The 17,688-nt window shown below is 39.5% G+C and overlaps 1 protein-coding gene and 1 long non-coding RNA gene across 9 annotated transcripts in view; one reads left to right on the plus strand and one right to left on the minus strand.

Annotated features, from left to right (window-relative positions):
* CDC42SE2 (CDC42 small effector 2) overlaps positions 1-7,300 on the plus strand; it is a 184,453-nt gene extending 177,153 nt beyond the window's left edge. For 5 of the 8 annotated variants that reach the window (XM_054488147.2, XM_054488146.2, XM_054488141.2 and 2 more), the window contains one exon: positions 1-2,823. The gene's annotated coding sequence lies outside the window, so the exon portion shown is untranslated. Of the gene's footprint in view, positions 2,824-6,424 lie in introns of those variants that run through there. The other 3 variants (XM_054488142.2, XM_054488144.2, XM_054488145.2) reach the window with 2 other exon arrangements.
* LOC134739632 (uncharacterized) overlaps positions 2,001-17,688 on the minus strand; it is a 27,762-nt gene continuing 12,074 nt past the window's right edge. Inside the window, exons 4-5 of the long non-coding RNA XR_010126478.1 lie at positions 16,374-16,473; positions 2,001-5,374 (exon numbers count right to left, since the gene is read on the minus strand). This is a non-coding gene — a long non-coding RNA (uncharacterized LOC134739632). The remainder of the gene's footprint in view (positions 5,375-16,373; positions 16,474-17,688) is intronic.

Below are 17,688 nucleotides of genomic sequence, written 5' to 3' on the forward strand. Positions count from 1 at the left end.
GGTTATTGTGAATTTCTATATTTTCTCTGTCCACTATTCTGTAATTTTTTTTTGTCCTGTGATTGCGTTTCTTTTATTTTGAATTACAAAAAAGAAGTGTGATGGCACCTTGTCCACCCTGTTGTGATTATTCCGGTGAGATGTTACTGTTCTGCTCTGAAGAAGATACTGTCAGACGAATCCTGCATTTCCTCAGCTGGCATGCATGCCTTTGGACTCATGGAGAGTTCTTTGGATTGTCACTGAATTTTCAATGTTTAATCAGTATGGATCTGATCTTCGCATGATCTTTGTGAATGCTAACACCATTTTGCAGTTGTTTTTTTTTCTATTTTAAACATTTTTCTTTTCACTGCCGACCCCCTGCCTTACGATTTTATTGGAAAGCAAGGACCTGCTATTATTTGTTAATTTGCCATCATTTATGTATATTTTGGAAGGTATGAGACCCACAAGCACAATGATCATTTTTATTTGTTTGAAACTTCAGCAGAATAGATATCTGCATGCTTTATGAAGTTGCTTCAGTAAGAGCCCATGGGATGCCAGAAATTAACATTTCTTTGCTGCCATGGGCTGATGATGCTGCTACTAGATAAAGTTTAGCTGTGGCACTAAGTCACGTCATTTTCATAGAAAAAGATTACTTGTAGCTTATTTTAGAAGTATGACCTTTTGGTCTGATTAGAATTGCAATAAAAGAAAAGCTTGCATTCATAAGGCATTCATTCTGTTGTAAATGTTCAATATATTTATTTTGAGAGCAAGGACCTGTGGTTGTAAACAGGTGTGGTTACAGGTGTGGTTATGTATCTTGAGTGTTGTGGTCATACTCTCATCCAGTCCGATCCTGAGCATCTTCATCTTATTAGCTGTTCGTTTCTTTGTGCACTCATTCTTTTATTTTTACTTCTTTTTAATGTTATGGTATCCAGTTGTTTCCAGTAGCAGTTTCTTGAACTTCTGGCCTGTACTACTAACTGCAGACCTCCAGAGTCACTGGCCTTTCTGTGCTCTACATATTTTAGGGGCCACATCAGTTGCCAAGAGCAACATACATACTGACCTGGCTGAATTATTGCCAGTGAAAACAACCTGTACGAAGCCTTTGCTCAGGTTCTAAAATATGTTTGTCCTTGCACGAATTTTGTATATTTCAAATACTTCTGTAAAGGTTTCTTATTTTCTGTTAGAGTGTGGTGTTAAGCCAGAGTCAGTGGTTTGTGTTCTCATTAAAACGTTTAAATCCTATGTCCAATTCAAGCCTATCTATCTAACTACATTTGGTAGGATTAACATTTCATGTAACAAATGGGGCTTAATTAAATAAAAACTTTAAATAACTTTGAATAAAGTAACAGGGATCACTTTATCTTCTGCCTTCATTTACCTTAGTCCAAGATTCTTGCAAAATAGGCAACTGAACAAACATTAGGTTTATGTAGGTAAAATGTGAAAGCATTTCTCCTCCACTTTTTAAAATTTAATTTACCCAGTACAGCAGGGCACCAGATTACTTGATTTTTGTATTTTGCAGTTTTGAGCCTTTGTGTCAATCCCAAGCACAGAGAGGATCTCTGCCAAGGAAAAACATTTGCATCTTCAGAGTAGACATTTTGCAGTTTGTTTAATAACTTCTAAAGTTGAATTCATCCATTGTCACTGATTGATTCACCAAGTGGATGTTGCATTGTGGAATTTGCCTGAGTACTGTTGTCATTCTGCTCAGCCAGGCATGGTCAGTTTCTTGGCCAGGGACATTGCTGTGTGCAAGCTCTTTAGAAGAGAGATTGGATTTTCTTGGCATTATCAGCACTCATGCTATTTAGTCTACTTCTATTTTGACTGACTTTAAATTAGTACAGTTTTTCTACTTGTCATATAACTCCTGGAACAACAATACGGGAAGCCATGATCCTTTTCCCTGACTCATGATTTTATTCTTTTTCCAAATCGCTGTTTTTTTGTTTTGTTTTGGTTTGGTTTTTTTGCTGCTCCAACGACCAGCATGTGTTAGAGCAGATCTCCATGGTAAGCCAAAAGTGGACTTGTCAGCCTATAACTACTCTGCAGCTGCCACTAACTCTACAGGCACAGTAATACACTTTATACAGGAGCACAAGCCAAAGTGCCTGGGAGGTGCCAATAAAATCAATCAAGAAATAAGAAAACTACAAAAAAAGATACGGTTTAACCCTGGACATAATTTTTTTTTTTTTAGGGAGGCAGCTTTCCCACATTTATAAATGGGGTTGTAAATCTCAAGAGGTCATTTGTTCCCATAGCAGCATATCTCATTTTTAAATTGAAGCTCATTAAATAGGATTTTACTACTCAACATTCATTATACTGTTAATCTTTGCTGAAATATATGCTAACAACAAATGTTAAGCAAGGGAAACTGAAGACTGAGTCACATGGATTGTTAGCGGTGATCTGCATTCTGTGAAAGAGGTACTTTCCCGTGATGTAGGCATGAAGTGGTGCCAATAAGCATAGAGCGGAAATGTTGACTTTAGTTACCATTGGGTTTAGCATTTCCAGTGCAGCATTATCAGTGGGCCTTTAAAAATACTTCGTGAGTACATTAGCTTTCACTTTGTTGTTAAATTATAGCAGACTCATTATAGAGAACAAGTTTGCCTTGATTTTGTTTAAAATGACTTCTGCTAAGCACCCAGAAGATAAAATTGACATATTTTTATAATATAAGCATACTTTTTTTGTACATTGTGTTCATTCTTGAATAAAATGAGTTCTGTGTTGGCTTGTAGATATTAAAAAGAAAGTATTGATTTTGATTCAATAAATGTTTTCTTTCAATCCTGGTTGGCCTTTCCTTTAAATTTGTATAGTTTTTTTCTTTTCTTTCAAGGAAGGAATTATTTACCAGAATTCAGTTAGAGCACCTTTTTTGCATTCTTATATTTTCAGTCATGATTCCTATCATGCAAAAAACAACTTAAAACTTTTTGATTTAAAAGAGAATTTAAATTTCTATCAATCAATCAATCAATCATTGTAATCTTTAACTTCACAGTTCACCTTTTAACAAATACCTAGACAGAATGAAAATTAAATGGATAGAAATAGGACTAATAAAACATTTATGCCCGGTGCAGTGACTCACACCTGTAATCCCAGCTCTTTTGGAGGTGGAGGTGGAGGTGGGTGGATAGTTTGAGACCAGCCTGGACAACATGGTGGTCCTTACAGAAACCTTTTCTGTAAGTTTTTATTGCCTATCATCAATCAACCACATGATTTTTAACAGGTATCAGATATCTACACAGCTTTCCATGATGAAGCATCTTGTCCTTATAGTATATGTAGGACTTAATTAAAATGAAATTAAGAATTCTCCTCATACTTAGCCATATTTCAGGTGCTTAGCAGTGTCATGTAGTGATCAGCTGCTGTATTAGGAAGTTATAGACTATTTCCACCATCACAGTTTGGGGAGTTAGTTTATAGTTTGCCTCTAAAATGGTTTATGACACTGGTTCCCATAGGGAGTGATTTTGCTCCCCATGGAGACATTAGAGCAATGTCAGGAGACAGTTTTGGTTATCACAGCTTGAGGAAGGGGTGGTACAGGATCTGGGGAGTGGAAAGTAGGGATGCTGCTAAATATCCTGTGATGTACAGGACAGCCCCCACAACAAAGATTGGTTTGGTCCAAAATGTCAGTGCCACAGCTAAAACCTGTTTTAAGACAAAGAAGATCTGTATGTCTGCATACTCACCAGATGTAACCTGTTAGGGACTTTTTGTTGCATTAGATCATGTGCACAGGTAAGTGAGGTGTTTTGCTGGTCGAATACTGAGAATAGGTGAGTTAGGTTTCGTTTTATGAGAATTGCCACAAAACATTCTAAAAACAGAAAAGTCAAGACAAATATTAGGAAAGACTATTTCAAAACTTCTGGTAACTTTTGTCCTTATCCCATATCCAAAGATTCTAAAAAGAAACTGGCTTAAAATGAAGTTCTTTGCAAAATAAAATTCTGACAATCCCAACTATGAAAAAGTATCTGAAGAAACTGATGTTGGTAGACCAAGAGCAATTACATTGTGAGCTTATGTTTTTAAAGGATATGCATAAAATGTTGAAGGAGGGGCACATAACCACAAAAAGACAAATCTATAAAATAGAGTATCAGAGTCTAGAAATTGCTAATATTTATGAAGATGCAAAAATCTACAAAATTGATAAAGACAAAGGAAATTCTGTGCCCTCTGCTTGAAGTACACTATATGCAAACTCAAGTCATTGAAGTTTTACCTTCTACTTATTGTCTCCATCCAGAATGGTCCAGTAAGAATGAAACCATTAAATGACTCATCATCTGACTTTTTATGTTGTGGCACCTTAACTAACTTTTGGTTTTCATAATGTTTCTCAGACTATGAGGGTTTGCCTTTGATACCTTGTCCCAGGATTCCTTGAGCCCAGGAGTTAAAGGTTACAGTGAGCTTGAGTTACGATGGTGCCTCTGCACTTCAGCCTGGGTGACAGAGGAAGACCCTGAATCTTTGAAAAAATAAAAGTGTTTTTCAATGAGCTGCTCCATCTATGCAGGAAGGAAAAAAATAAAAGTGTTTTTCAATGAAGCTGCTCCATCTATGCAGGAAGGAAAAAAAAAAACTTTATTGTAGATATATGCAACCTCTAGGCTCATTTTGACCCTTACCTCATCTTTTTAATGCCCATCATCTTAATGTTCTATCTGGTTTGCCTTTGATGCCTAGAAGAAAAAAAAATATTTGTATTTACTAAAGAAAACAGTTACTCCCTGAGTAAGATCAAGTGTTTGATCTGGGATCTTATAAGGAGGTTCTCAAAGAATGGTGATCTTGGTATTGAAGAAAGCTGAAGGTAATCTTAGCAGAAAAGGAAAACCGGTGCTTCATTCTAACCCCTAGATTTTCTGTTTTGTAAATCCAAGCTATGGAGTTCATTAGAGCTTTTACAACTCACTAGAACTCATGAGTTCAGTAGCTTTAGACAGTTAAATGCAGCTGAGAACCTGCCTTGGGGGCCCAGAAAGAATTCCTAGGCTTATGGGTATGTTTTTTGTTTTGTTTTTCTCCCTTAAAGGAGCAGCAAGCAAGTAACACACTTCTTTCAAAATCTTCAGAGCCTCACCTAGTTACCTATTTCTTACCATTGCTTTAAGTTATATAAACATAATATTCATCCTTTTTATGTCTGTGTCTTTCAAATAAATGTGTAAGCTGGCAGAGTCCTTTGCCTTAGACACCACGCCTTCTCCCAGAGCCTCCGCTGCTGCTGTGCTCTCCCGCAGGGCTTCATCTGGGTGCTGCTTCTGTAGGGAGTATGTAAAACATTTCAGCTGCTGTTTCCGGGTTTCTGCAAAAAAATGTTTTTACTTTTCAGAAATACTGCAAAGGAGGTAAAAACCACTCTGCTTCTGTCTTTTGGCAAAACCACCCAGATTCCAAATGGGGTAATTTTAAGTTCAGTCTCTTTGCAATGTCCATAATGTCCATTGTGTCCTATTATCATTTTTCACAAGTGTATGTAGGTTTTGCTCACTTGATTTTCTCTGGATAGGTACAGCGTAAGTGTACCTAATAAGGGACTGGACTGTCCCTCTCTAAATGCAGCCACATCCAATCTGTGCACAATGGAATTAAGGCCACAGACCATCTAAGCCAATAGCATAAAAGGATCTGCTACTCCTAAAACCAGAAACAGAAACAAGCAGTCCTTTGTCCCTTCTTCCCTCTTTTCAATCTGATATTCCTATAGGAAACTAGTATGATCAGATAGACATTTTCGAAAAGTATCAGCTGGGCATGGTGATGCATGTCTGTAGTCCCACCTACTTTGGAGTGTGAGGCAGATGGATCACTTGAGCCCAGGACTTGGGTCCAACCTGGGCAACATCGCAAGACCCTGTCTTTTTTAAAAAAAGAATCTAAGGGCCGGACACAGTGGTTCACGCCTGTCATCCCAGCACTTTGGGAGGCCGAGGTGGGCGAATCACAAGGTCAGGAGTTCGAGACCAGCCTGGCCAACATGGTGAAACCCCATCTCTACTAAAAATACAAAAATTAGCCAGGCATGGTGGCGCACATCTGTAATCTCAGGTACTCAGGAGGCTGAGGCAGGAGAATCGCTTCAACCCAGGAGGGGGAGGTTGCAGTGAGCCAAGATCATGCCACTACACTCCAGCCTGGGTGACACAGGCTCATCTCAACAACAACAACAAAAGAATCTAGGAAATATTCTACTGTGAAGGACACAGTAGAGGGTCAGGCAGTCCAATCTGTGATTAATGGGAGTTTTACAAAAAGAAAGCAAGGAAAATGCTCTTCAGAGGAAAAAGATTTTTAAAAAAAAGTCTTGAAATTTCAAAAAAATTTGTTTTTACATTTATACTTTCTCACTTCACAGCCCTCAAGGACGTTTTGTTCTGAAGACTCTCATATTCAGCTCTGGGAAATATTATTTCTCTGATTATTCCTTCAACTTTTGAAGATTACCAGATTTCTCAACAGCAATACTGTGGTCTGGAATGTAATGGGGGCACTTCCCTCAGACTTTGGAGAAGACATTATTTTGAACTAGAATTCTGTCTACAGCCATACTCTCAATGAAGTAAGATGGCAGAATAAAGATGATTACACTAGCAATGAATGGCTTTACTTTCCACACACCCATCCTGAAAACACTCTGCAAGAATAGAGAACAAATCCAGTAATAAAATTAAATCTCAGGATTTCTAGGTCTGAAGACAACCTAGAAGGCATTCTATCCAAATTAGAACAAACAATGAGAGATTTTTAGAACAACTGTTTACAAGAAGCATGATTAAATGGATACCATTCAATAGCAGGAAGATAACATGCATTCAAAACATTTCTATTGAGCATTATGTGCCCAGGTACTGTTTAGACACTGAGGATACAGCAGTGAACAAATTTCTTAAGCTTCCAAGAGTTTTTGTTCTAGTGGGGGGATGCTGAAAGACATTAAGCCAAATAAATAAGTGAATTATGTAACAGATTAGAAAAAGGTAAGTGCTCTGGATAAATAACTGGGGATGTAGGAGAGGAATTGTAGTTTAAAATATCACCATGCTGAGACCGTGACATTGAAGCTGAGATGTTAGTAATATAGTTAACACATTGTGTTAGGCCTTCTTGCATTGCTATAAAGAAATACCCAAGGCTGGGTGATTTATAAAGAAAAGAGGTTTAATTGCCTCACGCTTCTGCAGGCTTTATAGGAAGCATGGTGCTAGCACCTGCTCGGCTTCTGGGGCATCACGTGGCCAGAGCATGAGCAAGAGAGAGTGTAGTGGGGGAGGTGCCACACACCTTTTTTTTTTTTTTTTTTTTTGACATGGAGTCTTGCTCTGCTGCCCAGGCTGGAGTGCAGTGGTGCAATCTCAGCTCACTGCAACCTCCGCTTCTTGAGTTCAAACGATTCTCCTGCCTCAGCACCTGAGTAGCTGGAACTATAGGCACGTGCCACCACACCTGGCTAACTTTTGTATTTTTAGTAGAGACGGGGTTTCACCACATTGGCCAGGCTGGTCTCCAACTCCTGACCTCAGGTGATCCACCTGCCTCGGCCTCCCAAAGTGTGGGGATTACAGGCATGATCACCGCACCTGGTCGGGTGCCACACACTTTTAAATGACCAGATCTCACAAGAACTCATTATTGCAAAGACAGCACCAAGCCATGAAGGATCCGCCCCCATGACCCAAACACCTCCCACCAAGCCCCACCTCCATCATTGGGGATTACAATTCGACGTGAGATTTGGGTGGGGACAAATATCCAAACTGTGTCATACATTTTACCATCAACAAACAAAAAGGAAAGATAATTCTAGATATGTTTGTCTAAACCAAAAACAGGTCCAAAGATATAACATGATTTTGAGCAATTAATGAGTGTACTCCAAGTGCCTAGAACAGGATGGGCCATGCAGAAGGCACTCAGTAAATATGTTCTGTAAAATTTAAGAAAGGAAATGTCATCTGAGAGGGATGACTTTAGAGACAAATATTGCATTTCATTTAGTGCTCATCACATATCTTGTTTGTACAGTGCATTATAAATATATTTAAACACCTTTTAAGTGAAAGCATAAAATACGATAGTCACAAAACAAAATGTAAATTTTAGAAAACAAAATTCAGAAGATGGTGTAGGGTTAAAGGAATGGAGGGGAATATAACTGTCAATCTCCTTTATATACATATTCACAACTCATGAACTCTCTATACATCTATGTTTAAAATTATCATTTGAGGTTCTAACAGATATTTAGATGTAAAAATATAACAAAAACTGGAAGGAGGAGGACAAGGATTCTGTTACAAGCCCCATCTTTTGGTGCATAAAATCATTTGCACAATTCAAAGTTGATGAATCAAGAAATGAAGGTATGCTTACGTTATTTAAAGGAAGTAACCCTCAGAAGACTTCAAAAGACAAATGGCTACAAGCGGTTATCCTTAGGAAGTGGGAATGGGGTTTGGGAAGTGGATAAGGGGACTTTTATTTTTAATTTCGTGCCATACTACACTATTTGGATTTCATTCCCTTTATCCTACTAATTTTATTCAGTAATATAAAACAAAATAACAATATGTTTTAAACAAGAAAGATTAGGGGGGTGACATTCAGCAAGATGGCAGATTAGGAAGCTCCAGGCTCGTTTCCCCACGGAAACACTGTATTAGACAATATTCAGACCAAAATATCTTGTAAAAACTCTAGAAACCAGCTAAGAAGGTGCGGCAACCAAGTGAATGTCTAAACAAGAACAAGTCACACTCAAAGTTATAGGAAATTTCATGAAATTTTGGTCACTTTTATCCCACCTCTTCCCTGGTGCAGCATGGTATTGTCAAAGGAAACTGCCTCAGTCCCAGTTTCTCCCTTGGGACTAAAGGAAAAAGGTGGAGCTTGCTTGTAACTTTCTAGCTTGTCTGAGGGCTGCTTAAGGGACTAGTTTCTGTCTTTCCTGACTCAGAGTACTGATAGGAACAGTGACATACTTTGGACACATGGTTAGAGGCTGCAAAGCCGAGGGGGAGTGCTCTGGTGCACTAGAATAGCAGGCAGCTCCCAGATCCACGGATGCTTTGGGGCAATAGATGACAGGAAGAGGGATGCAAGTGACACCTAAGTACAATACAAGTAAACACAAGTAATACAAAAATAACACACACACGGTCCCAGGAAAGACACAGCCCCAGAAAAGACTTGAGAAGACCTGAGCCTTTAAGCTAAGCTGATTAGTGAAGCTATTCTCTGCACAAAGCCAGCTGGTAAAGACTGGGAGAGGTGGATGTTTCTTCAAATAACCACATCTCAAAAAGAGATCACAAGGTGTACACAGAAACAATGAAACACAGTCTATTCAAAGGTACAAAATAAATCTCCAGAAATCAATCCTAAAGAACACAGACCTCTGACTTACTTGACAAAGTATGTAAACAACTGTCGGGCTGGGTGTGGTGGCTCACACCTGTAATCCCAGCACTTTGGGAAGCCGAGGCTGGTGTATCACTTGAGGCCAGGAGTTCAAGGCCAGCCTGGCCAACGTGGTGAAACCCTCTCTCTACTAAAAAATACAAAAATTAGTTGGGCATGGTGGCACGTGACTGTAGCCTCAGCTACTCAGGAGGCTGAGGCACAAGAACTGCTTGAACCTGGGAGGCAGAGGTTGCAGTAAGCCAAGACTGCGCCACTGCACTCCGGCCTGGGTGACAGAATGAGACTCTGTCTCAAAACAAAACAAAAATACCACAAGTATCTTAAATATGTGCTCAGTAAGCTAAAATAGAACACAACTTAATAAAATTAGGAAAACAATTTATGAACAAAATGAGAACATCAACAGATAATTTTTTTTTTTTTTTTTTTGAGACGGAGTTTCTGTCACCCAGTCTGGAGTGCAGTGGTGCGATCTCAGCTCACTGCAACCTCCGCCTCCTGGGTTCAAGCAATTCTCCTGCCTCAGCCTCCTGAGTAGCTGGGACTACAGGCATGCGCCACCGTGCCCAGCTAATTTTTTTTTTGTATTTTTAGTAGAGATGGGGTTTTACCATGTTGGCCAGGATGGTCTCGATCTCTTGACCTCGTGATCCCGACCTCGGCCTCCCAAAGTGCTGGGATTACAGGCGTGAGCCACCATGCCCGGCTGAGAAATTTTTTTAAAAGCCAGATTCTGGAGCTGAAAAATGCAATTGTTGAATTGAAAAATTCTCTAGAAGACTTGATGAAGCAGAAGCAATCAGCAAACTTGAAGACATGACATTTGAAGGTGCTGAATCAGGTACAAAAAGAATGAAGAAAAGTGAAGAGTTACTAAGGGACTTAAGGGACACTATCAAGCCAACCAATATATTCATTAAAAGGGTCTCAAACAGAAGAAAGAGAGAAAGGGGAAAAGACCTTATGTGAAAAATATAATGTCTGTAAATTTCTCAGCTTTGAGGAATGAAATGGAAATATAAATATGAGAGGCTCAATTAATAAGTGGGAGACCTACACTGAGAAACATTATAATCAAAAAGCAAAGACAAAGAAGAAATCTTGAAAGCAGCAAGTAAAATGCAATGCAAAGTCCTCAACAAAATGCTAGTAAATAGATTTCAACAGCACATTAGAAGGATTATACACCATGACCAAGTGGGATTTATCCCTGAAATACAAGAATGGTTCCATATAGGAAAATCATTCAATATAAAGATACCATTTGCAGAATGAAAGAAAAACCCACATAATCATTTGAAGTGATGCAAAAAAAAAAAAAAAATTGACAAAGTTCAACACCCTTTCACAATAAAAACACTCAACTAGAAGAAGAAAATTACCTCAATGTAATAAATGCCATATATGAAAAGCCCACAGCAGACATCATACTCAATGGTGAAAGACTGTGAGCTTTTCCTCTATGATCAGGAACAAGACATGGTTGTCTACTTTCATGAGTTCTACTGAACAAAATACTGGAAGTCTTAGCCAGAGCAATTAGGCAAGAAAAAGAAATAAAAGGCATCCAGACTAGAAAAGAAGTTGTAAAATGATCTCTCTTCACAGGCAACATGATCTTATATGTAGAAAAATCCTAATTATTCCATTAGTTCTGACAACACCAAAAGCCTGTTAGAACTAATAAACAAATTCAGCAAGGTTGTAAGGTATAAAAATCAACAGGCAAAAAATTAGTTATGTCACAACAATAAAAAACCTGAAAAGGAAATTAAGAAAACAATTGTTTGCATTAGCATCAGAAATTAAAAAAAAAAATACCTAGGAGTACATTTAATCAAGGAGGCAAAAGACATGTATACTGAAAACTAACAGAATGTTACTGAAAGAAACCAAAGATGACATCAGTACATGAAAAGACATACTATGTTCTTGGATCGGAAGACTTACTGTTGTTAAACTGTTGACACTATACAAAGCAATCTACAGACTTCATGCAATTGGTATGAAAATCCTAATGGCGGCTGGGTGTGGCAGCTCACGCCTGTAATCTCAGAATTTTGGGATGCCAAGGTGGGAGTATCGCATGAGGCCAGCAGTTTGAGACCAGCCTCAGCAACAAAGCGAGATCCCATCTCTACAAACAAAAATAAAAAATAAAAAATATTTTAAAAATCTTAATGGCATTTTTGCAGGAAAAAACCAACCCATCCTAAAATGCATACGGAATCTCAAGGGACCCTGAAGAGTGAAAATAATCTTGATAAAGAAGAATGTTGGAAGAAAAAAGATTGTAAGTTTCATCCTTTCTAATTTTAAAACTTATTAAAAATCTACAGTAATCAAAACATTGTGGTACTGGCATAAAGACAAACATATAAACTAATACACAGAATAGACAGTCCAGATATAAATCCTCCCATGTGTGGTCAAATGATGTTTGTCAAGGGTGCAAGAACCACTCCATGGAGAAAGGACAGTTTTGTTTCTTTACCTCAACAAATGGTGCTGGGATTAGATATCCACATGCAAAAGAATGAAGTCTAATTTTTACCTTATACCGTAAGTAAAAATTAAAATGGATTAAAGACCTAAACATTAGACCGAAAACTATAGAACTCCTAGAAGACAACGTAGAGGGAACAATTTCTTGACACTGGATTTAGCAATGATTTCTTGGATATGATACGGAAAACACTGGAAACTAAAGTAAAAATACACAAGTTGGACTACCTCAAAATTTAAAACTTATGTGCATCAAAGAACACAATTAATAGAATGAAAAGGCAACCTATGGAATGTGAAAATATATTTGCAAATCATATGTCTGATGAGGAGTTAATATCCAGAATACATAAAGAATTCCTACAAGTCAACAACAAAAAACAATCTGATTTAAAAATGGGCAAAGGACTTGAATAGACATTTCTTTGAAGATATATAGTTGGCAAACAAGCACATGAAAAGAGGCTCAACATCATTAATCATTAGGAAAATGCAAATCAAAATCATGAGATACCACCTTACACCCATGAGGATAGTTACCATGCAAACAAAACAAAATTACAAGTGGTGTTGAGGTGTGGAGAAATTGGAACCCTTGTGCACCATTGGTGGGAATCCAAAATAATGCAACTGCTATGGAAAACAATAAGGAGTTTCCTCAAAGAATTAAAAATAGTACTACCATATGATTCAGCAATCTCACTTCTGGGTATATAACCAAAATAATTGAGCACAGGGTCTGAAAGAGGTATCTGTACACCCATGTTCACAGCAGTATTATTCTCAATAACTAAGAAGTGGAAGCAACCCAAATGTCCTTGACAGATGAATGGATAAACAAAATGTGGTTCATACATACAATAAAATATTCAGCCTTAAAAAGAAAGGAAATTTTGACACATGCTACAACATGGATAAACCTTGAGGACAGTATTTCAAGTGAAATAAGCCACAAAGAGACAGGTATGATTCCACTTATATGAGGTATTTAGAGTAGTCATATTCACAGACACAGAAAGTAGAATGATGGTTGCCAAGGGAGAGGGGCAGTGGGGATTGTGGAGTTGGTTAATGGGTATAGAGTTTCAGTTTTGCAAGGTAAAAATGTTTTGGAGATCGGGTGCAAAACGTGAATGTCCTTAATGCTACTGAACTGTGTACTTAAAAATGGTTAAGACAAGTACAGTTTGTTATGTGCATTTTACCACATTTTAATGCCAAAAAAATTCCCAAGCCCAAAAAACAAACCAAGAAAGACTAACACATGTACTGTTTGTGGTGGGTTGTAGCCAGAGAGGGAGGTGAAAACCAGTGGGCAGTGATGGAGGGTTGCAACTCCCATGAGAGAAACATGTTTGAGGCATTTATACACATTGAATAAACCCAAACGCCAAGTGATCTCTCACGTGTATGTAATCCATAAAATCTCCTAGGACACTAGAGATAAAGTTGCTAGCCAGCACTGAGATTGTACAAGTGCAAAATGTAAGGAGAAACTTAACCTTGTGCTTGAACTCCTGCTTGTCAAGTTCATTTCTCTGAAACCCTAGAGCTATAACATGCTAAAGAGTTAACAAGCTTTAAAAGTAGTTATTTTTCTATCATTACCAAAAATAGACAATTTGCATTTAAATTCTATTTGAGCTCATGGCTTCCTTGAGGATCAAAGAAATAGACCAGATGAGGCCAAAGAGCTCTTTCTGTTTCAGAAAGCACAGGACGGGGAAGGTAGAGTTGTGGTCTTGCCTAGGCCTGAGTAGACTCACTTACTACTTGGAGCAGACACTGAATGTGCTTTCTGGCCTTGGACCTCCCCAAAGCCCACAAAGTGTCGGCTGTGGCCTGGACCTTGGGGTAGGTACTGCTGCTACATTGTTACTGGCATTTGGTAACTGCCTATTTTTAGTACTTATTTTCAAATTAAAAAATGTTTGAAGCCTTTCATTCTGAACCCTGTCCAGCCTACACTATTTGGTTTAAATAATACAACATCCTCCTAAGTTTCCAGGGCACAGAACAGTGTTGGGTCTGGGCTCCTGATGAGCAAAACATTTGAGGCTGCAGGCATTTTCCCCTCCAGCCAGGTGACAGCCAGGAAGATGGTCCCTGTAAGTCTAGCAGAGTAGCTTAGACTCCTCTTTTCTGCATCTGCCTCTCTGAGACCTATGTAAATGGCTGCCCCTTTGAGACAACAGAGATAAGCACTGGCACCAGGTAACTTACCAGACTTAACCCCAGTTCGCCATTCTGTCCTATAAGAGTTCCTGTGTTTCCCTGTCTTATAACAATTCCCCAAATCCATTTCTTTGGGCAACTATTGCTTCCCCAATCTGTGGGGTTCTGGTGGGCCTGCAAGTCACAGTAACCAGTTCTCTCCTCCCCACAGGTGTGTACATGAGGGCAGGCTAGGGTGAGGCCTTCCCTGGAATTTCCAGCTTGTAGAGCAGGGTCAGTTCCTGTATGACCCCAGACACTCCACATAACTATAGCCCAGCACGTGAAGAAAACCTGTTGGCAATGGGGAAGGATGAGGCCGACAGACAGCTGAAATGACAAGTGGAGAGCAGGAAGGAGAGCTCAAGTGCCCTGGGGGTGTTGCATCCTGACCCTTGGGTGTTCCAGGGAATACCTAGTTATTAGCTCTTTGGCTTTGAGCAAAATATGTATCATCTCCAACCATCTGTTCCATAATCTATGCAACTGGGAGAGTAAAAGCTCTTTTCTAGGATGGTTGTGAGAATGAGATCACATAAGCAAAGCCCATGCCCATCACAGGACTTGCGTTTACTCAGCTCCTGCCGGAACTTGCTGAGCTCCCCTCCCTCCTCCTGTGCCGGAACTTGCTGAGCTCCCCTCCCTCCTCCCTTGTTAGGCTGGGGCTGTAAAGTAGAAATCTGGAACTAATAAAGGTCTAATGGCCAGGTGTGGTGGCTCACACCTGTAATCCCAGCACTTTGGGAGGCTGAGGCAGGTGGATCACGAGGTCAGGAGATCAAGACCATCCTGGCCAACATGGTGAAACCTCGTCTCTACTAAAAATACAAAAATTAGCCGGGCATGGTGGCGGGTGCCTGTAGTCCCAGCTGGTCAGGTGGCTGAGGCGGGAGAATCGCTTGAACTCGCAAGGCAGAGTTTGCAGTGAGCCAAGATCGTGCCACTGCACTCCAGCCTGGGTGACAGTGCGAGACTCCGTCTCAAAAAAAAAAAAAAAAAAAAAAAAAAAAAAAAAAAAAAAATCTACTGAATAAACCGATAATTGAACCTATTCTGGAAGTTCTACTTTGTGTTTTTTTCTTAAGAAGGAAAATGGAGATGGTAATTATGTGAGCATTTTTACCACCTGTTTCATCAAAAGCCTATGTTGCTGATTTTCTCTTTCACTAGTCCTTACAAATCCCCCATTTTATGAAACACCAAGGGCCTGAGGAACTTTCACAAGAGCAGCCTTCAGCTAGACTGAAGTGCCTGCCTGCCCTCAGATTATTCATTATGTCTGAGAGCTGCAAGAGGTGACTGGGAGACAAGAGAGAAAACTCTCTACTCAGTTCACAAACTGCCAAGCAGAAAGACGAGTGTGCCAAGGTAAGGCAGGACAAAGAACTGCCCTGCATTCTAGATTCTCAGTCAAGGAGATCACTAAGAGGTTTGTTTAATCCTAGACCACACTGTGTTTGCCTCTCATTGACTTCCTGGCTTGGCTGCACTGGGTTGTCCCCTTCCTTAGCGCCTGGCAGGCTAGGAAAGTCCAATGTCCATGTCACAGGGTTTGGCACGTGGTGTTTTCCACGCGATGCTACGTCAAGATTTGTGTCTGAGGCTTCAGTTGAAAATATCAAATGGCTTTTCTCGAGCCATTCATGATCTGCTCATCCACTATTAAGTCCCTGCTATATGCAATGCACAGCAAGTATGCTCTGTATAAAACACCAGGCATCATCTTAGTGCCCTCAAGCAAACAAAGACCCCGTGTGTTATGGTTTATAGAGCCATGCAGAATTCCTGCTGCCTGAGGAACAAACACAACCCAGTCTTGAGGTCTTGAGTAGCTGCTGAAAAATCTGAGCTTTTAACATGGTCTCTTTTTGGGTCTCCAATTCTTATTATGGTCAGGCTCTCACACACCTGCTTTTTAACAAGATCTCACTAAAGGCAACAATTTCTGCTGGCATAGCGTGTTGGGCACAGGTGGTCTTAATTACTGTTTATCCCACGTACGCATGTAAATGTGAAAAGAGAAAAGTACATCGGGCAATTGAGTCTGATTTTCATTTTTCAGCTGTGTGTCCAAGTCTACTCTAAGGCAATTCTTAACGTACACTTGATTTCCATAATATTTCCCTTCTATTTTCCCACCTGCTGTTGGCTTTGAACAACCTTACCTGAGCTGAGAATGGCTGCTTCTCTGGCAAGAAGTTTCTAGAATGTGTTTGCTGGGCCAAAGCTTGGACACCTGATCTCTTCAGAGATCTTGTGGATAGACTGATAGAGAAGAAAGAAAATAACTCATGCAGCAATGTATAAAACAGACGAAGAGGTGCTACAATGATCAAAAGGGATAAAGTAAAACATACAGAAGTCTAACTGATTCTGCATCATTGTGAATCAAATTACATACTAACATGAATTTTACAGAGATCCAAAGCTTTTTTGAGCTAAAGCCAAAGCACCAGGAGATCTTTATTTTTTTAACTGCAGTAAAATATACACAACATAAAATTTACCATGTTAACCATTTTTTTTCCTTTTTGAGACTCTGTTGCCCTGGCTGGCATGTAGTGGTGGGATCATCGCTTACTGCAGCCTCTAACTCCAGGGCTCAAGCGATTCTCCCACTTCAGCCACCCAAGTAGCTGGGACTACAGGTGCCCGTCACCACGCTCAGTTAATTTTTAAAAGTTTTTATTTGTATAGACAGGAGTCTTGCTCTGTTGTCAGGCGGGTCTTCAACTCCTGGGCTCAAGCAATTCTCTTGCCTCAGCCTCCCAAAGTGCTGGGATTATAGGCATAAGACATCATGCCTGGTCTTTTTTTTTTTTTTTTTTGAGACAGATTCTCCCTCTGTCATCCAGGCTAGAGCACAGTAGCGTGATCTTGGCTCACTGCAACCTCTGCCTCCCACGTTCAAGTAATCTTCGTACCTCAGCATCCTGAGTAGCTAGGACTACAGGCGCACGCCACCATGCCCAGCCAAGTTTCGTATTTTCAGTAGAGACAGGATTTCACCATGTTGCCCAGGCTGGTCTTGAACTCTTGGCCTCAAGTGATTCACCCACCTTGGCCTTCCAAAGTACTAGGATTACAAGTGTGAGCCACCAAGCCCAGAAGTCTTAACCATTTTTAAGAGTATGATATCAGTAGTGTTAAGTACTTTCACATGTGGTACAACCACATTCACATGGCTGTTGAACATTTTCATCTTGCAAAACTATACCTAATTAAATAACTCCCCATTTCCCCCTACCCCTGGCAACCACCATTCTACTTTATCTATGAATTTGACTACTCTAAGTACCTCATAAATTCATATATATGTTCTCATGTATCCATATATATGTGGAATCATACAATATTTGTCTTTCAGTGACTGGCTTATTTTACTTGGCATGTTTGTTCTTAAGGTTCATCTATTTTGTCTTTATTAAAATACCAATGACATTCTTCACAGAAATAGAAAAAAAAAATCCTAAAATTTAT

This window comes from Pongo pygmaeus, chromosome 4 (genome assembly GCF_028885625.2).
Source record: "Pongo pygmaeus isolate AG05252 chromosome 4, NHGRI_mPonPyg2-v2.0_pri, whole genome shotgun sequence".
Classification (NCBI taxonomy): Eukaryota; Metazoa; Chordata; class Mammalia; order Primates; family Hominidae; genus Pongo; species Pongo pygmaeus.